Source organism: Heterodontus francisci, chromosome 21, assembly GCF_036365525.1.
Source record: "Heterodontus francisci isolate sHetFra1 chromosome 21, sHetFra1.hap1, whole genome shotgun sequence".
In the NCBI taxonomy this organism is placed as follows: domain Eukaryota; kingdom Metazoa; phylum Chordata; class Chondrichthyes; order Heterodontiformes; family Heterodontidae; genus Heterodontus; species Heterodontus francisci.
Window position 1 is genome coordinate 87288364 of NC_090391.1, and position 19486 is coordinate 87307849.

Consider the following 19486-nt stretch of genomic DNA (forward strand, 5'->3'; position numbering starts at 1 on the left):
CTCTGAATCCCAGTCTCTCCCTCTCTGTTACCCTCTGAATCCCAGACTCTCCCTCTCTGTTACCCTGTGAATCCCAGACTCTCCCTCTCCGTTACCCTCTGAATCCCAGTCTCTCCCTCTCTGTTACCCTCTGAATCCCAGTCTCTCCCTCTCTGTTACCCTCTGAATCCCAGACTCTCCCTCTCCGTTACCCTCTGAATCCCAGACTCTCCCTCTCTGTTACCCTGTGAATCCCAGTCTCTCCCTCTCTCTTACCCTCTGAGTCCCAGACTCTCCCTCTCTGTTACCCTCTGAATCCCAGTCTCTCCCTCTTTGTTACCCTCTGAGTCCCAGTCTCTCCCTCCATGTTTCCCTCTGAATCCCAGTCTCTCCCTCTCTGTTACCCTGTGAATCCCAGTCTCTCCCTCTCTCTTACCCTCTGAGTCCCAGACTCTCCCTCTCTGTTACCCTGTGAATCCCAGACTCTCCCTCTCCGTTACCCTCTGAATCCCAGTCTCTCCCTCTCCGTTACCCTCTGAATCCCAGTCTCTCCCTCTCTGTTACCCTCTGAGTCCCAGACTCTCCCTCTCCATTACACTCTGAATGCCAGACTCTCCCTCTCTGTTCCCCTCTGAATCCCAGTCTCTCCCTCTCCATTACCCTCTGAATCCCAGTCTCTCCCTGTCTGTTACACTCTGAATCCCAGACTCTCCCTCTCTGTTCCCCTCTGAATCCCAGTCTCTCCCTCTCCACTACCCTCTGAGTCCCAGTCTCTCCCTCTCTGTTACCCTCTGAGTCCCAGTCTCTCCCTCTCCGTTACCCTCTGAGTCCCAGTCTCTCCCTCTCTGTTACCCTCTGAGTCCCAGACTCTCCCTCTCTGTTCCCCTCTGAGTCCCAGTCTCTCCCTCTCCGTTACCCTCTGAGTCCCAGTCTCTCCCTCTCTGTTACCTAACCAGAGCTTTATAAATGTTCAGCACACCCTCTCGGCTTTTGTACTCACTGTATGCAGTGTAAATTGTGGTATTCCCCAGGGGTTTTGATTAGGACCACTGATCTTATTGATGTATGAATGACTTAGAATTTATTTTAGAACATTACAGCGCAGTACGGGCCCTTCGGCCCTCGATGTTGCGCCGACCTGTGAAACCATCTGACCTACACTATTCCATTTTCATCCATATGTCTATCCAATGACCACTTTAATGCCCTTAAAGTTGGCGACTCTACTACTGTTGCAGGCAGGGCGTTCCACGCCCCTACTACTCTCTGAGTAAAGAAACTACCTCTGACACCTGTCCTATATCTATCACCCCTCAACTTAAAGCTATGTCCCCTTGTGTTTGCCATCACCATCCGAGGAAAAAGACTCTCACTATCCACCCTATCTAACCCTCTGATTATCTTACTGAGACTGGGGTATACAGGGCATAACTTCAACATTGTGCTATTTGCAATGTAATAAACAGTGAAGGGAATAGGAGTAGACTTCAGGAGGATAGAGGCAGTCTGGCGAAATGGTCAGACACATAGCTGGTTAACTTCAATGCTGAGAAATGTGAAGTGATGCATTTTGGAAGGAAGACTGAGTGATATAAACTAAATGGTACAATGTTAGAATGGGTGACAGGACAGAGTGATCTGGGATTTCATCAATGTTACCTGTTCTACCCAAAAGCTCAATTTGGGGCTTGGAATCTGTGAGTTGAATTTAGCTTCATCCTGAAAAGTGTTAGCAAACGTGTTGGGAAATGTGTCAAAAGCTGTTTCCATTCAGACATTCCTGCATTGTGGAAGTGCGAGCTATCTTTGCAGAGACAGGAAATAGAGTTGTTTGAATGGACCTGCAGGTTTTAGTTGATGCAATAAGCTGAGAATTTGAATTGTGTCCCTTGCAGATACACAGAATTGAAGGTATTTACACAACACCACATGAAGTAGTTTACCAATGTCTGACAAACTTCCTTACTTAATGACTGAATAAACAGAATAGAATCAGTTCATCACTGATGGTAATTCATTATTTAAATACTGCACTTTAAAATCTCTGTGAATACTGAATTCAATAAAGAGCGAGGCTGATATCAGAAATATATTTAAATTTATATTTAATAGCCTGTACAAACTAAATATATTGACTATATTGTATAAACAATGAACTGTTCTCCAACACCAATAACCACAGGGATTATTGTTTGAATGTATGAATTGAGTTGTATTACTGGGATCTATAGATTAGATTTCCTCTAACACTCTGCTGCAGTCTCTCCCTGTGAATCTCAGCCTCTCCTCTCACTGCATTGAATCCTCAGTCTCCTCATCCATTGCTTCAGTTTATACACATTCCCAAACCATCTGCTCCAGTCTCCCCTCCTGCTCCAACATGTCCTTTTCCTTCTCTCCCTCCCAATCTCACTCACTGTCTCCACCTCCAGCTGCCACGTCCAACCAGATAGGAATACTGTAACATGGGAGCAGGAGGAGGCCATTCAGCCCTTCGAGCCTGCTCTGCCATTCTCGATCTTTACTGATACTCTAACACAGCGCTGCAGTTTTCCCATTTGATAACAGTCCCTGTCGATTCCCTGAACCCAGAGCAACAAACCAGCTACACATCCCGCTCTCCCCAAACCTTCCCAACCAACAGTCTGGAGACAAATTCCCAATTAACCCATTGGATTCCATCTCTGTAAAACCCCTTCTCATTTCCCCACTGACACTGCATCCTCACTCAGTACTTCCAGTAGATCCGGTGCTGACTTTATTCACTTTCTGCATCAATTTCCCAATTCATTATTAATAACTGTGTTTTCAAACATTTCACTGTGACAAAGCACTTCCCGGGTCAATGAATCAGTTTTCACTGCTCGATGCAGCAACAAAGCTGGAAATTTCAGCCCAGGTCCTGTCAAACTGCTGCTTTGTCTCCAGGTCTGATCAGTAATTTCTCTGCTTCCTTTTCTCTCTCTCTTCCAGTTAACTTGGTGGCGATTGTGATCCTGTCCCGAGGAAAGTGCGGTCTCTCCAAATGTATCAGTGTCTACCTGGTGGGAATGGCAGTGTCTGATCTCCTGGTCGTTATCACTGAACCCATATTGTACATAACTGTTGTAATTTATTTCCCATATTCATTTCTGAGAATTACTCCTGTGTGTTCTCTCATTATCGTTCTACTTCCTGCATCCACAGTTGTTTCTGTCTGGCTCACAGTCACTTTCACCTTTGATCGATTTGTGGCCATTTGTTGTGAGAAGCTGAAAACAAAATATTGCAGCGAGAAAAGGGCGGCTGTGGTTGTGGGAACAGTGAGTGTGCTGGGCTGTTTAGAGTCTCTCCCCTGGTACTTTACACAGGAACAACATTACAATATTGATAATGGTCCCATGGGTTGTGTTAATAAACTGAGCTTCTTGACTTCCCCCATATGGGGGGCATTTGAATTGTTTAACCTCATTTTAACCCCTTGTGTCCCGGTCTTTCTGATTTTGCTGCTCAATGTTCTGACTGTCAGACGGATTTTATTCTCCAGTAAAGTCCGCAGGGGATTCCGGCGCCACAGCAATTCAGAGAATCACAAGGACCCAGAGATGGAGAATCGCAGGAAATCAATTATTTTGCTCTTCAGTATATCCTGCAGTTTTATCCTGTTATGGCTGACCTGGGTTGTGTTTATCATTTATAGGAGAATTGCAGATATTTATTATTATTCCTCCTACACTGACCCTCTCTTTATCACAGATCAAACATCAAAGATGCTGCAGGTTCTCAGTTCCTGCAAAGATGCTGCAGATTCTCAGTTCCTGCACCAACACATGTATTTACATTGTGACCCGGACTAAATTCAGACAGGAGCTGAAGAAGGGGGTGAAATAACCTCTCAATCTCATTGTTAAATTAGTGAAATCATAGAAAGAGCTGAAGGGTTTCAAACACTGGAACCAAATCCCATTCCCCCTCCTCCCCCCACCCAGACCCCCAGCTCCACCTCCCACCCTCCACCCGCCTCTGTGAATATTTGACCGGCGCCATCTTTAGTCCTGGCAGCGAATGAACATGCAGACCCTGATCGTTCACGGGAATAGGATACGTTTGCGCATGTGCCAGTGCAGCGCCACCTCGTGGTTGCAGTTGTCAACAACAGCAGCCAGTGGACAAAGCTGCAAATCGGAGTGAATGTGAGGTGGTGAGAGGGGCAGTAACTGCAGTGTGTCAGGGACACCAGCAGATGGAGATGGACAGAAGGGAGCAGTAACTGCAGTGAGGCAGTGGCACCAGCAGATGGAGATGGTGAGGAGGGACAGTAACTGCAGTGAGTTAGGGACACCAGCAGATGGAGATGGACAGAGGGGAGCAGTAACTGCAGTGAGAGAGGGACACCAGCAGATGGAGATGCTGAGTGGGCCAGCAGCTGCAGTAAGACAGGGATACCAGCAGATGGCGATGGTGAGAGGGGGCAGTAACCGCAGTGAGGCAGGGACACCAGGAGATGGAGATGGTGAGAGGGGGACATTAACTGCAGTGAGACAGGGACACCAGGAGATGGAGATGGTGAGAAAGGGACAGTAACTGAAGTGACACAGGGACACCAGCAGGTGGCGATGGTGAGAGGGGGCAGTAACCGCAGTGAGGCAGGGACACCAGCAGATGGAGATGGTGAGGAAAGGACAGTAACTGAAGTGGCACAGGGACATCAGCAGATGGCGATAGTGAGATGGGGCAGTAACCGCAATGAGACAGGGACACCAGCAGATGGAGATGGTGAGCGGGGGACAGTAACTGCAGTGAGACAGGGACATCAGCAGATGGCGATAGTGAGAGGGGGCAGTAACCGCAATGAGACAGGGCCACCAGCAGATGGAGATGGTGAGAGGGGGACAGTAACTGCAGTGAGAGAGGGATACCAGCAGATGGAGATGCTGAGCCATTGCTGATGGGAGATTATGTGTGACTGAATTTGAAAGTTTCCAAAAGTTTGAGGATGTTACTTTCTGTAAACTTGAGATGCTGAATGAAATAATTTCAATACAATGTGTGTTAAATGGCTATCTTGCTACTATGTAAACACTTGTAACATTAAACTGTTTGGAAATGTATTTTTAGTGATTAAAGATAATTTATAAATAAAACAACAGCATCAAATTAAACTCAAACAATCATTGACAAATAAAAACTCTGAAAAAGTTGTGTTGAGTTCTTCATCACTAACGTTATGACATCTCTCTCTCTCACTTCTATGTTGGTATCTTCTGTCGTATAACTCAGAGTAATTGAAGTTTTGATCCGATTGTCTTTTGAAAGTTAATTTTGAATCAGCTTTCAGAAACCTGTCAGTGAATTTCAGACCAGAATAACTCCCTGCAGAATTGTTTCTCCCCTCTGCTAGTGTAAACAGTCTCTTCTCACGTCTCCAAACTGAGGGAAAGATTTTGAATACAATTAATTTCTCCAGGACAGCAACCGCAGAGGAGCTGAAACCTCCTGAATGTGGACAAAAAATGAACATTAATCCCTCTGAATCCCCCAGGACAGCAGAGGAATGAAACAGTCAGGAAGCAAATGGAAACAAGTGACACTTTATTACAGCAGCAAAAAACTCTTTGTCAGAATGTGGAGGTCGTTATCGCTGAGCTTTATATAAACTGGAGGTGACAAGTGGAAGATCTTTAATAGAATTTGTGTTAAATGTCCATTTCCCAGCTTTGTAAACCCTTGTAACATAAAACTGGTAAATAATAAGAAGGTATTTTTAATTGATTACAGCCTAATGCATAAATACAGCAGCAGCAAAGAATGTACAAAGTATCATTGAGAAATATAACTGTAAATATGGGTGAGAATTGTGTGAATTTTTTTTTTAGAATATTACAGCGCAGTACAGGCCCTTCGGCCCTCGATGTTGCGCCGAGCTGTGAAACCATCTGACCTACACTATTCCATTTTCATCCATGTGTCTATCCAATGTCCACTTAAATGCCCTTAAAGTTGGCGAATCTACTACTGCTGCAGGCAGGGCATTCCACGCCCTTACTACTCTCTGAGTAAAGAAACTACCTCTCACATCTGTCCTATATCTATCACCCCTCAACTTGAAGCTATGTCCCCTCGTGTTTGCCATCACCATCCGAGGAAAAAGACACTCACTATCCACCCTATCTAACCCTCTGATTATCTTATATGTCTCTATTAAGTCACCTCTCCACCAGTTATTAAAGTTCTCTTGGCTGCATCATTAACCGGGCTCGAGTTGAGTTTGAGACACAGTGGAATTGAAAATCTGAATAACAACTGCCTGTTTATACTGCAGTCAAACAGGCCTCTCCAGCAAAAACTCATTGTCAGAATTTCAAGGTAACTGCAGTGAGACATTTTCAGTCATTTTCTGAACTTTCTGTTAACTGGAGGTGAATAGTGGAAGACATTTAATACAATTAGTGTTAAAAGACCATTATTCAAACCAGCCTCTCCATGTTATAAATGACAGCAGTTTTTCTGTTCGGTTAATGAAGTTTTTGGGGGAGGGAGAGAGACAGACAGACAGGTTTCTGTCTGGAATGGTCCATTTGGGATATGGCTGGAATATCCCTCTCTTCCCCCATTCCCTGTTTACACAGAGACACACCTTGGACTGTCCCATACCTGGGAGGCAGTGTCCAGATGAAGGAAGCTGATAGCTGGTTGGGTGAGCTGTATTTGGGGTGGACTGTCTGTTTTGAGTGTCAGGTTCTGGGATATATTCGGACAACATCAGCCTCCATTCTTTCTTTCCATGCGGCTGGTTTGTGAAGGTGAGTTTCTGTATCTCAGTCTCTGTGTCTCTGTGCCCAGATGAATTGCAAGCTGATTACAGTGTGTGTGTGTGTGTGTGAGAGAGTCCAGTCTGAATCCCCCGCTCTCTCTGTCCCAGTCCTGACCCATGTCTCCAATTCCCACCCCAATCTCCCTCTCCAGGATCTTTTCCCCATGGATGAGCTGATGGAGGCAAGGTGCTAGAGTCCAATGATGGAGCACTGACCGTGTGGGATGGTGAGTATCACATCTTTATTGTCCCTCTCTGCCTTTCTCTCTCCTTCTGACTCAATCTCTCACTTTCAATCTCTTTTTCAATCTCTCTGTGTCTATTTCTCTGTTTCTCTCTCTGTTTCTCTCTCTCTGTTCCTCAATCTCTCTCTCTCACAATCTCTCTCTCTCTCTCAGTTTCTCTCTCTCTGTGTATCTCTCTCTCTCTCTCTCTGTTTCTCTCTCTCTCTGTTCCTCAATCTCTCTCTCTCACAATCTCTCTCTCTCTCAGTTTCTCTCTCTGTGTGTTTCTCTCTCTCTCTGTTTCTCTCTCTTTCGATTCTCGCTCTCTGTTTCTCACTCTCAGTTTCTCTCTCTCTCTCTCTCTCTCTTTTTTTCTCTCTCTCTCTCTGGTTCTCTCTCCCTCTGTGTTACACCATCTCTCTCTCACTTTGTGTTTGTCTCTCTCTCTGTTTCTCTCTGAATGATTGTGTGTCTTTCTGTCTCAATGGATTTCTTTGTCCTTCTCTCTCTCAATCTCTCTGTGATTCTCTGTGTGCCTTTCTCACTGGCTTTCTGTCTGTCTCTTTGCTGCCTGAAATCTCTTTGTGTCTCAGTTCTTTCCCTCCACTTTTTTCCCTCTTTTTCTGTGTCTCTTTCGTCCTTTTCTCTATTCCTCTGAATTTCATTCTACTGTATTTCTGAGTTTGTCTTTTCTCTATTTCTGACTTTCTGTCTTTTTCTGACTTTGTCTTTTCTGTATTTGTCTTTTTCTGACTTTGTCTTTTCTGTGTTTCTGACTTTCTGTCTTTTTCTGACTTTGTCTTTTCACTATTTCTCTGAGTTTGTCTTTTCTGTGTTTCTGACTTTGTCTTTTCTGTGTTTCTGACTTTCTGTCTTTTTCTGACTTTGTCTTTTCTCTATTTCTGACTTTGTCTTTTCTGTGTTTCTGACTTTGTCTTTTCTGTGTTTCTGACTTTCTGTCTCTTTCTGACTTTGTCTTTTCTCTATTTCTGACTTTCTGTCTTTTTCTGACTTTGTCTTTTCTGCATTTCTCTGAGTTTGTCTTTTCTCTATTTCTGACTTTATCTTTTCTCTATTTCTCTGAGTTTGTCTTTTCTGTATTTCTGACTTTGTCTTTTCTCTATTTCTGACTGTCTGTTTCTTGTCTTTTCTCTATTTCTGACTTTGTCTTTTCTCTATTTCTGACTGTCTGTTTTTATCTTTTCTCTCATTCTTTTTCTCTCCCTTCCTTGTATCTTTCTTATTCTCTCTCCTTTCGCTCTTTCTTTCTCTGTCTATCTTTTTGCTCCTTCTTTATCTCTCTTTCTATCTTTTTTCTCTTGCTTTTTGTAACACCCCCCCACGCAATTATCACCCCCCGCACTTTATCCCCCCCCCGCAGTTATTCCCCCCCCCCCGCAATTTTATCCCTCCCCTGCAATTTATCCCCCAACCGCAATTTATATCCACGATGTAAATTTTATCCCCTGCAATATTCCTCCCCCCCGATAACATTTTACTTTTGTACAGACCCCCACCCAATCTAAATAATCCTCATCTACAGACCCCTATCTGATATGTCCTGTTAACTGACCCCCATCTAATACCCTCACTATCACCATTATCCCCATCCAGGACCGAGTCCCATCTAGATACCCCCCCCCCAGGAACAGAATCCCATCTAGATACCCCCCCCCCCCCAGGACCGAGTCCCATCTAGATACGCCCCCTGGAACAGACTCCCAACTAGATACCCCCCAGGACCGAGTCCCATCTCGATAACCCCCCACAGGAACAGACTCCCATCTAAATATCCCCCCCAGGAACAGACTCCACCCCCCCCAGCAACAGAACCCCATCTAATTATCCCCTTCCCCCGTTACAAGATAACCCATCGAGATACCCCCCCAGGACCGAGTCCCATATAGATACCTCCCCACGAACAGACTCCCATCTAGATAGCCCCCCAGGATCGAGTCCCATCTAGATACGCCCCCAGGAACAGACTCCCATCTAGATACCCCCCAGGACCGAGTCCCATCTCGATAACCCCCACAGGAACAGACTCCCATCTAAATATCCCCCCCAGGAACAGACTCCACCCTCCCAGCAACAGAACCCCATCTAATTATCCCCTTCCCCCGTTACAAGACAACCCATCGAGATAGCCCCCCAGGACCGAGTCCCATATAGATACACCCCCAGGAGCAGACTCCCATATAGATACCTCCCCACGAACAGACTCCCATCTAGATAGCCCCCCAGGACCGAGTCCCATCTAAATACCGCCCCAGGAACAGACTCCCATCTAAATACCCCGCCAATAACAGACTCCCATCTGGATACCCACCGGGGACAGATTCCCAACTAACTACCCCCCGGGGACAGACCCCCATCTAATTATACCCTTATAATACCCCTGTTACAAATACATCCCCGGGGACAGACCCCCATCTAAATACATCCCCGGGGACAGACCCCCATCTAAATACATCCCCGGGGACAGACCGCCATCTAAATACATCCCCGGGGACAGACCCCCATCTAAATACATCCCCAGGGACAAACCCACATCGAAATACATCCCCGGGGACAGACCGCCATCTAAATACATCCCCGGGGACAGACCCCCATCTAAATACATCCCTCTCTGTCTCACCCATACTCTCCTTCTCTCTCTGTCTCTGCCTCTCTCTCTGTCTCTCTGTCTCTCTCTCTCTCTGTCCCTCCATCTGCCTTTCCCTCCCAGTCACTCCTTCTCGCTCCTTCGACCACTGTTTCTCTCTCTGTCCCTCCATCTGTCTTTCCCTCTCTGTTGCTCCCTTTCTCTCCTTCTATCTCTGTCTCTCTCTCTGTTCCACCATTTGTCTTTCCCTCCCTGTCACTCCCACTCTCCTTCTCTCTGTCTCTCCCTCTCCCTCCTTCTCTCTCTCTCTATCCCTCCATCTGCCCTTCCCTCCCTGTCACTCCATTTCTCTCCCTGTCTCTCTCTCTCTGTCCCTCCATCTGTCTTTCCATCCCTGACACTCCCACTCTCTCCTTCTCTCTCTGTCTCTCTCTCTGTCCCTCCATCTGTCTTTCCCTCTCTCTCTCCCACTCACTCCTTCCAGCTCTGCCTCTCTCTCTGTCTCTCCGTCTGTCTTTACATCTCTGTCTCTCCCTCTCTCTCCATCTATCTCTGTCTCTCTCTCTCTCTGTCTTTCCATATGTCTTTCCCTTCCTGTCACTCCCTCTCTCTCCTTTCATCTCTGCCTCTCTCTCTCTCTGTCTCACCCACACTCTCCTTCTCTCTCTGTCTCTGCCTCTCTCTCTGCCTGTCTCTCTGCCTCTCTCTCTGCCTCTCTCTCTGTCTCTCTCTGTGTCTCTCTGTCTCTCTCTCTCTCTCTGTCCCTTCATTTGCCTTTCAATCCCATTCACTCCTTCTCTCTCCTTCTATCTCTGTCTCTCTCTCTGTTCCACCATTTGTCTTTCCCTCACTGTCACTCCCATCCTCCTTCTCTCTCTCTCTGTCCCTCCATCTATTTTTCCCTCTCTGTCACTCCCTTTCTCTCCTTCTAACTCTGTCTCTCTCTCTATCCCTCCATCTGTCTTTCCTTGCTGTCACTCCCTCTCTCTCCTACCATCTCTATCTCTCTCTCTCTATCCCTCCATCTGTCCCTCCCTCCTTCACTCCATCTCTCTCCTTCTCTCTCTGTCCCTCACTTTGTCCCTCCATCAGTCTTTCCCTCCCTGACACTCCCACTCTCTCCTTCTATCTCTGTCTCTCTCTCGCTCTATCCCTCCATCTGTCCCTCCCTCCTTCACTCCATCTCTCTCCTTCTCTCTCTGTCCCTCACTTTGTCCCTCCATCAGTCTTTCCCTCCCTGACACTCCCACTCTCTCCTTCTATCTCTGTCTCTCTCTCGCTCTAACCCTCCATCTGTCCTTCCCTCCCGTCTCTCCATCTCTCTCCTTCTATCTCCGTCTCTCCATCTGTCTTTCCCTCTCTGTCTCTTCCTCTCTCTCCTTCTCTCTCTGTCTCTCACTTTGTCCCTCCGTCTGTCTTTCCCTCCCTGTCACTCCCTCTCTCTCCTTCCATCTCTGCCTCTCTCTCTGTCCCTCCATCTGTCTTCCCACCGCCAACCCATCACTCCATCTCTCTCCTATCTCTGTCTCTCTCTCTCTATCCCACCGTCTGTCCATCCCTCCCTGTCACTCCATTTCTCTCCCTGTATCTCTCTCTCTATCCCTCCATCTGTCTTTCCCTCCCTGACACTCCTTCTCTCTCCTTCTATCTCTGTCTCTTTCTCTGTCTCTCCAACTGCCTTTCCCTCTCTGTCTCTCCCAATCTCTCCTTCTTTCTCTGTCTCTGCCTCTCTCTCTGTCCCTCCATCTGTCTTTCCCTTTCTGTCTCTCCCTCTCTCTCCTTCTATCTCTGTCTCTCTCTCTCAATCCCTCCATCTGTCCATCCGTCCTTCCCTCCCTGACACTCCCTCTCTCTCCTTCTCTCTCTGTCTCTCTCTCTGTCCCTCCATCTGTCTTTCCCTCTCTGTCTCTCCCTCTCGCTCCTTCTCACTGTCTCTCTCTCTATCTTTCCATCTGTCTTTCCCTCCCTGTCACTCCCTCTCTCTCCTTCCATCTCTGCCCCTCTCTCTCTCTCTCTCTGTCTCTCCAACTGCCTTTCCCTCTCTGTCTCTCCAAATCACTACTTCTCTCTCTGTCTCTCCTTCCATCTCTGTCTCTCTCTATCTCTATCTCTCCATCTCTCTTTCCCTCCCAGTCACTCCCTCTATCTCCTTCAATCTCTGTCTCTTGCACACAGCCAGTTATACTTTTTATCCTTTTTCGATCCTTTTTCAACATTATTAGATGTAAAAGATTTCCTATAATCTCGCCCTCCCTCTCTCTCTGTCTGTCTCTCCCTCTGTCTCTGTGTCTCCCTCTGTTTGTCTCCCTCCCTCTCTGTCTCTCTCTCCCCTTCTCCCTCTGCATCTGTCTCTCTCCCTCTGTATCTGTCTCACTCGCTTTCTACCTGTTTGTCTCCCTCTGCATCTGCTTGCCTCCCTTTCTGTCTGTCTCACTCTGCATTTGCCTGCCTCCCTTTCTGTCTCTCTCCCTCTGTCTCTGTTTCTCCTTTTTTCTCTATCATTCTAGCTCTGTCTCTCTCTCTCTCCCTCTGTCTCTGTCCCACTCTGTCTGTGTCTCTGTCCGTCTGTGTCTCACTCCCTCCATCTCTCCGTCCCTCTGCACATGGACAGCAATGCTTTGAGCCATTTGTTTGGTTAATTTTGAATCTTTTACTCTTGCTTTTGTTGGGAATGTCGATGCAGTTTGAAAATATCAAACACTCATCTAACACTTATCCCTAAAACCCTCACATTAAACCCCAAATACCGGACTGCGCAGACAATGGGGATTGTTACTGGGGTTCCGTGAAGGTCTCATTTCACTATCTCTTCTGTCTCTCACTGTCTTCCACTTTGTCCCTCTCTCTCCATTTCCCCATTTGTTTCTGTTTCCCTCTTCTCCTCTTTCCATCATTGCCCCCAACTTTATAAATGGAGAGGGTGCTCCTTCCACTTTATAAATAAAGAGGATGCTCCCTCCACTTTATACATAGAGAGGGAGCTCCCTCCACTTTATACATAGAGAGGGAGCTCCCTCTTGCCTCTGGATTACTTGACCAGTGATATTATTCTTATGCCACTGCCTCCCCAATGGATGTGAACATAGTCTGTCCCCCATTATCACCCACACTAGTTTCTGGGCTGTAACCCTGAACATAGTCCCGAATCAGAGACTCAAATTTCACATTTTAACTGGGAAAAGGCAGGAACAGAGTGAAACGGGTTCGCTTTTGTCCCTGGATTCAGTGTCCACTGCAGATAGATCAGTTACATTTACAATAGAAATGCCAGGAGTGAACAAGGTCAGTACAATAATATGGAAAATGTAAATGACGCCTCTCATAATTGTAAAATCCGTCCAGTATGAGTACAGATTTCAGGTTTATTCCCGAGAAAATGTCATTGATTTTGAAATGATTGTGCATTATCCACCACATTATTTACATCAGAGTCAAAGCTGCTGATGTAATGTGTTTGTTCAGGTGACTGTAACTAATAGCAATGATCAGGGGTATAACCATGTCAGTGGAGACTTATCCCCTGTATAAATCAGGACCCATTGGAATGGATCAGCTCAGAGTGCCTGGTGGAGCATTGGATTCCAGGCTAATAGAAGTCTCTGCTTCTCATAGAAATGGGATTTCCAGTAATGTATCAGAGAGTAGACATTTACTATCCGGTACTTGCAGCAATCGGAGTTCCTGGTAAGCCAGTATCTCAGCTGTTAATGGTGTAAATCGATATTAACTGTGCTGCTGTACTGGGTATTATTTCCCTCTGTGTGTGTTCCACAGCTGCCTGTTCTTCTCCAGCAACTTACTGATGGAATCTCCTTATTGTCTACTCTTTCAGTCTTGTAGGAACTGCATTATGTGTTTCATGGTATTGTTTTAAGTAACTGTGGCATTGTTACTGGATTATTCTGTGTATTGAATGTATTGGAATGAGATGTTTCAGTCAGGATCAATAATCAGACCATCAGGAGTTTTAAACAGTTTTCATGATGTGGATCTAACCGGTCCTGGAATATTTTTAGGATTTTTTTTTTCAGTGATTGATAATGAGATATCTCATAGGCTCAGTGTTACAAGGGGACAGAACAATGTCCTCTTTCCCCAATAACATGGATCATTTTAACTGGGATTTCAATGTATTTATTGATTATCACTGTTATCAAATATTATTTTATTCTGTGTGTGTCTGACGCTGCTTCAGAAGTCTGGCTACTGAACTGAGTTTGCTGCTGACACTTTCACTTCTCCTTCTCTGCTTCACTGTGGACCTTCACTGTCACTGGACTACATTGTAAAATAGAAAGTATTGATGTGATGTTTTACTGGTTTTCACTCTATCAGTTGGAATCAAGAGTCTTTCCATTTATCTGTAGATTATCAGCTGCAGTGCTGATGTTAGTGTTTTATTAATTAAACAATCCCACCTTCTAACGGATTACTTTATAATTCCAGGAGAAGGAATTTCAATGATTGTGAGGTTTGTCTGGAAGTAGCTTTCGATCCTGTTTATTCCATGTATTGTAGATGAAGTGAAGAGTGTAGGTGAACAAGTGGAGACTTGAGTGTTCTGTCGATACATTAAATTATTCACAGAGGTTTCACCATTGAACAAACTGACTCTGAGAATAGAATCATTGAACCTGGGGCTGGTGAACAGAACACAGACGCAGAATGTTAGGAATAAATCAGATGTGAAAAGTCGCTTTATGTAACAGTTTACAGGGTGTGTGTACTTCAGAGAGATAGGGAAGGAGAAAAGGAGCAGGGAGAACGAAACCGATTGGAAAAGAAAAGCAGAAGTAAAGAGAAAGAAGCAGCAGTGTAAACAATTCACTATCATAAAGTGCTGGCATGTCCAGAACAATTAGTGAGAGAAACTGTGAGTTGAAGTTGTCTGTTGTCAGATTGTGTTCATTTTCATGTTGGACTTGATCCTCTGTGTTGATTTCTGTCAGGTCCTCATTTTGTTTTGTAGAAAGTTCCTATTCCTTACTTAGTGACTGAATAAACAGAATAGAATCAGTTCATCACTGATGGTAATTCATTATTTAAATACTGCACTTTAAAATCTCTGTGACTACTGAATTCAATAAAGAGCGAGGCTGATATCAGAAATATATTTAAATTTATATTTAATAGTCTGTACAAACTAAATATATTGACTATATTGTATAAACAATGAACTGTTCTCCAACACCAATAACCAGAGGGATTATTGTTTGAATGTATGAATTGAGTTGTATTACTGGGATCTATAGATTAGATTTCCTCTAACACTCTGCTGCAGTCTCTCCCTGTGAATCTCAGCCTCTCCTCTCACTGTATTGAATCCTCAGTCTCCTCATCCATTGCTTCAGTTTATCCACTTTCCCAAACCATCTGCTCCAGTCTCCCCTCCTGCTCCAACATGTCCTTTCCCTGGAATTTACAAGGTTGTGGGGTGATTTGATGAATGTATTCAAGATAATAAGGGAAACTGAACTTGTGGACAGAGAGTAACAATTCCCACTGGCTGCGGAGTCAGGAACTTGGGAGCATAGTCTAAAAATAGAAACGCAGTCTAAAAACCTTTCAGGAGTGAAATGAAGAAACACTTCAACACACCAGGTGTGGTATCAGTTTGGAACTCTCTTCCACAAACGGCAATTGATGCTGAGACACTTGTTAGTTTATAAATCTGAGTTTGATGGATTTTTGTCAACCAAAGGTATTAAGTGGCAAAGATAGGTACATGGAGTTAGATCACACATCAGCCATGAGCTCATTGAATGACAGAAGAGGGTTGAGGGGCCAAATGGCCTCCTCCTCTTCCTCTTTCCAATGACAAATATCTTGCTATCACTCTCTGTGTCTTGGTCTGTGTCTCTCTCTTTGTCTCTTTCTGTCTGTCTGTCTGTCTCTCTCACCTCTCTCAAATATCTGTGGAAATCCACAAACATTAGTCAGCCATTTTAGGCAGGTTCTCGGTGGCCATTTTATGTTACCACAACACTGGGACATTTATTCCAGAGGCCGACTCCTCACCAATGTTTGGGTCGTGCTTCAAATGTGACAGAGACAGAGACACTGAGACGCACTGTCCGAGAATAGAATTAATCGTTCTCTTGTCCCTAATTATTTTCCCTCCACTGTGATAAGGCTGGGTGGCCTGTAATTACTCAGTCTATTACTTTCTCCCTCGTTAAACAACAGAACAACATACGCAGTCCTCCAGTCCTCTGGCAGCATGACTATAACCAGAGATGATCGGAAAATGATGGTCAGAGCTTCTGCTATTTCCTCCTTTGCACCTGTTAACAGTCTGAGCCTGATGAATTATCAGCTTTCAAAGATGCTAAACCCCTTAATATTTCCTGTCTCACTGTTTATCCCATTCAATATTTCAAACCCCTCCTCATTGACTAAAGTGTCTATGTCATCCCCTCTTTTGTGAAGACAGTCGGTATGTATTCATTAAGAACCATGCCCGCATCTTCCGCCTCCATGGTTAGGAAAAAGGAGGAGAGACAATACAAAGTAAAGGATAGAATTCTAAAGGAGGTGCAGGAACAGACACATCTGGGGGGTATTTGTGCACCAATCACTGAAGGTGGCAGGGCAGGTTCATAAAGTGGTTCAATGGCATAAGGTGTCCTGAGATTATAAACAGAGACATTGAATACAAAATCAAGGAAACTCTGACCTTTGCAAAACGCTGGTTTGCCTTCAACTGGAGCATTCTCCAATTCTGGACACCGGACTTTAGGAAGAATGTGGGGGCATTAGAGAGGGTGCAGAAAAGATTCACAAGAATGGTTCCAGGGATGAGGGACTTCAGTTACGTGGATAGATTGGAGAAGCTGGTGTTGTTCTCTGTGTCTCTTTCTGTCTTCCTCTCTCTGTCTCTCCCTCCTGCAATCTTTGACACCAAGAGGGAGACGGAGGGTGAGAGGCTTAGATATGCAGGCAGTGAGAGTGTTGTGGAGAGGGACAATATCGGAGACAGAGAGATTGCTGGGGTGGATTGAAAGGGAGAATGGAAGATATATTCATTTGATGTCATCTTTCACTGCTGTGTCCGCAAACAGAGAAAGATAGTTATGTAGAGTGAAATATTGGTAGAGTGGGTGAAATGTGAATGAAGTTGGGGCTCAGGCGGCCAGTTGTGATGATCAGGAAGGAAAACGCTCCATTGTAAACATCCAGCAAGGTATTCCACCATGGAACCCTCATGATATTGGTGCGGAAATCTGGAAATCTCTGCCCCTGGTTATTGCCCCCTCTGTTAAGGGAAATGGGTCCTTCCAATCCACTTGATCGAGGCCCATCATCATTTTGTACACCTCAATTAAATCTTCCCTTCAACTTTCTCTGTTCCAAAGAAAACAATTCCAGCCTATGCAATCTTTACTCATCGTTAAAATTCTCCATTCTGACAACATCCTCTGTAAATCTCCTCTGCACCTCTCCAGCGTGATCACATCCTTCCTGTAATGTGGTGACCAGAACTGTGCACAGTACTCTAGCTGTGGTCTAACTAGTGTTTTATACAGTATTAACATAACCTCCCTGCGCTTATATTCTCTCCATCGGCCAATAAAGGGAAGTATCCCGTAAGCCTTCTTAACCACCTATCCACCTGTCCTGTTACCCTCAGGAATCAGTGGACATTCACTCCAAGTTCACAGTCTGAGAGATTGTTCAGTTAGATTGAAAGGACAAATGTAAAACATAATAATTTGATGTAATCCTTCACTGCAGCAAACACAGACATACGAGCGAGACGCATGGAGTGTGAAACATCGGGTTAGAAGGAGAAAACTAGTTGGAGATGGTAACAAATTGGAAAGGAGTGATAGGGACTGAGAGAGAGGGAATCTCTGGTAAACTCTCTTGCTGGCAATCTTTCACCATCTCTAGCTCTCTCTTCCCCTCTCTTCTACTCTCTGAAACCCTATTTCTTCTCTCTGTTACTCACTTTCCAAGTCGATCTCTCTATGTTCTCTCTCTATCTCCCTCTGTACACTATCTCAATCTCTCCATCTTGCTCTCAGGATGGGAAGAGGGAGAAGGAGAGGCTGAGAAAAGGTGCTGCAGGCAGTGAGAGATGAGGAGAAAGAGATAGACGAACACTGAGTCTGGCACTGGCAGATCAATCTTTACTTTGTATCTAACCCCGTGCGTACATGTCCTGTGAGTATTCGATGGGGACAGTCTCGGAAGGGGAGGACTGTCTAAAAATCAAAAATTAGCCGAATGCCCTTTCAAAGATGAAATTTAGAAACACTTCTACATACAAAGGGTGGTAGAAGTTTGGAACTGTCTTCCACAAATGACCCCTCCCTATCTCTGCAATCTCCTCCAGCTCCACAATCTACCAATATCTGCGATCCTCTAATTCCGGCCTCTTGAGCATCCCCAATTTGAATCGTTCCACCATTGGTGGCCGTGCCTTCAAGCTGCCAAGACCCTAACTCTGGAATTCCTTTCCTAAACCTCTCCGTCTCACTAACTCTCTTTCCTCCTTGAAGAGGCTCCCTCAAATCAACCTTTCTGACCAAGTTTTTGTTCGTCTCGTGTAATATCTCCTAAAGTGACTCGATGACAACTTTTTATTTGCCTTATTTATTTGTTGGATGTGTGCATTACTGGCCAGGCCAGCATTTATTACCCATTCCTAATTGCCCTTGAGAAGGTGGTTTTGAGCCTCCTTCTTGAACCGCTGCAGTCCATGTGGGGTAGGTACACCCACAATGCTGTTCGGAAGGGAGCTCCAGGATTTTGACCCAGTAACAGTGAAGGAACGGTGATATAGTTTCAAGTTAGGGTGGTGTGTGACTTTAGTTGTTGTGTGCGGACAGTATTTTCAGTGCGCAGTCCATTTATATTTGTAATTATTTTTTTTTTTTACGTGGTTCGATGTAAAGTTTCTCCTACAATCTGACTGCCTCCCTGTATCTCCTCACTCTTTCTGCCCGTCTCTCCCTCCTTCTCTAAATCCACTGCTTTACTCTGTATCTAAACTCACACTGTACCTGCCCTGGGAGGTCCCATTATGGTGCTTAAGCAATGATTTATACACTTCCAGCATAACCTCCCTGCTCTTATATTCTTTCATCGCCTTGCTGGGAATGGCACTGCAGCTTGAACATATGAAACACTGATCCAACATTCACCTCTAAAACACTCACACTAACCTCCAAAAACAGGACTGGGAAGATAATGAGGATTGTTAATGATTGTTACAACTTGTCTCATCCTCTCTCTGTCTCTCCCTCTCATGTCAGTTTCTTCCCATCTTTCTCTCTCTCTCTCTCTCCCTCGTCCTCTCCCTCTTTCTCTGCCTCTTTCCATGACTCTGTCTCTAACACCATCTCTTTCTCCTTGGACAGAAATGTTTTTATTCATTTCTTGGTTAATTTTGAACCTTAAAATCTTGCCCTTGCTGGGAACGTCACTGCAGTTTGAAAATATCAAACACTGATCAACACTCGCCCCCTAAACTCTCACACTAATCCCCCAATACAGGACTGTGCAGATAATGGGGATTGTCACTGAGATTCTGTCAAGGTCCCCTCACACACTGTATCCCATTTCCCCTGATTCTAAAGTTTGTCAGTGTTTAATTCTACTTTTTCAATAATATTAAATGTCACTTCAATTTGAAAATATCAATCACTGATCCAACACTTGCCCCCAAAACACTCACACTAAACCCCTGATCAATCCTTTCAAAAATAGTACTTCTACACAGCCAATTTTACTTTTTAATTCTATCTTTTTTCAACATTATTAGATGTAAAGTTTTTCCTATCATCTCGCACTCCCTCTTTCTCTCTCTGTCTCTCCCTCTGTCTCTGTTTCTCCCTCTGTTTGTCTCCTTCACTCTCTCTCTCTCTCTGTCCCTTTCTC